The following is a 2,089-nucleotide window of genomic DNA, read 5'->3' as shown; positions in this document are numbered from 1 at the left end:
GCTAGACTAATCAGAGGGCAGAGAGACAGTATCCAAATTAATAAAATCAGAACTCAAAAGGGGGACATAACAACAGAAACTGAGGAAATTAAAAAAATCATCAGATCCTACTACAAAAGCCTATATTCAACAAAATTGGAAAATTTGGATGAAATGGACAATTTCCTAGACAAATACCAGTTACCAATGTTAAATCAGGACCAGATAAACCATCTAAACAGTCCCATAACCCCAAAAGAAATAGAAGCAGTCATTAAAAGTCTCCCTACAAAGAAAAGCCCGGGACCAGACGGTTTTAGTGTAGAATTCTATCAGACCTTCAAGGAAGACCTAATCCCAATTCTTTTCAAACTATTCCACAAAATAGAAACAGAAGGTACACTACCCAACTCATTCTTTGAAGCCACAATTACACTCATACCTAAGCCACACAAAGACCCAACAAAGAAAGAGAACTTCAGGCCAATCTCCCTTATGAACATTGATGCAAAATTACTCAATAAAATTCTAGCGAACCGAATTCAAGAACACATCAAAACAATTATCCATCACGATCAAGTTGGCTTCATCCCAGGAATGCAGGGTTGGTTCAATATTCTGAAATCCATCAATGTAATCCATTATATAAACAAACTCAAAGAAAAAAACCACATGATCATCTCACTAGATGCTGAGAAAGCATTTGACAAAATTCAACACCCCTTCATGATAAAAGTCTTGGAAAGGTCAGGAATTCAAGGTTCATACCTAAACATAGTAAAAGCAATTTACAGCAAACCAGTAGCCAGCATTAAACTAAATGGAGAGAAACTTGAAGCAATCCCACTAAAATCAGGGACTAGGCAAGGCTGCCCACTCTCCCCCTACTTATTTAATATAGTATTGGAAGTCCTAGCCAGAGCAATTAGGGAACACAAGGAGGTCAAAGGGATACAAATTGGAAAGGAAGAAGTCAAAATCTCACTATTTGCAGATGATATGATAGTATACTTAAGTGACCCCAAAACTTCCACCAGAGAACTCCTAAACCTGATAAACAACTTTAGCAAAGTGGCTGGATATAAAATTAACTCAAGCAAATCAGTAGCCTTCCTCTACTCAAAAGATAAACTGGCTGAGAAAGAAATTATGGAAATGACACCCTTCAAAATAGTCACAGATAATATAAAATACCTTGGTGTGAACCTAACCAAGCAAGTAAAAGACCTGTATGACAAGAACTTCATTCCCCTGAAGAAAGAAATCGAAGCCGATCTCAGAAGATGGAAAGATCTCCCATGCTCATGGATTGGAAGGATTAATATAGTAAAAATGGCTATTTTGCCAAAAGCCATCTACAGATTTAATGCAATCCCCATCAAAATTCCCACTCAATTCTTCTCAGAGATAGAAAGAGCAATCTTAAAATTTATTTGGAATAACAAAAAACCCAGGATTGCGAAAACTACTCTCAGCAATAAAAGAACTTCTGGAGGAATCACCATCCCCGACTTCAAGCTGTACTACAAAGCAATAGTGATAAAAACTGCATGGTATTGGAACAGAGACAGGCAGGAAGATCAGTGGAATAGAATAGAAGACCCAGAAATGAACTCCCATATCTATGGTCACTTGATCTTTGACAAAGGGGCTAAAACCATCGAATGGAAAAAAGATAGCATTTTCAACAAATGGTGCTGGTCCAACTGGTGGTGAGCATATAGAAAAATGCAAATTGATCCATACTTATCTCCTTGTACAAAGCTCAATTCCAAGTGGGTTAAGGACCTCCACCTAAAACCAGCCACACTGAAACTAATAGAAGAGAAACTGGGAAAAAGCCTGGAATACATAGGCACAGGGAAAAAGTTCCTGAACAGAACGCCAATGGCCTGTGCTCTAAGACCAAAAATTGACAAATGGGACCTCATAAAGCTGCAAAGCTTCTGTAAAGCAAAGGACACAGTCAATAGGACAGAGCAGCAACCAACAGATTGGGAAAAGATCTTCACCAACCCTACATCTTATAAAGGGCTAATATCCAAGGTATACAAAGAACTGAAGAAATTAGACTCTAGACAATCAAAGAACCCTATTAAAAAATGGAGCA

The sequence above is a fragment of the Grammomys surdaster genome, unplaced genomic scaffold (genome assembly GCF_004785775.1).
Source record: "Grammomys surdaster isolate TR1022 unplaced genomic scaffold, NIH_TR_1.0 264, whole genome shotgun sequence".
Lineage (NCBI taxonomy): Eukaryota > Metazoa > Chordata > Mammalia > Rodentia > Muridae > Grammomys > Grammomys surdaster.
This window is presented reverse-complemented; position numbering follows the sequence as displayed.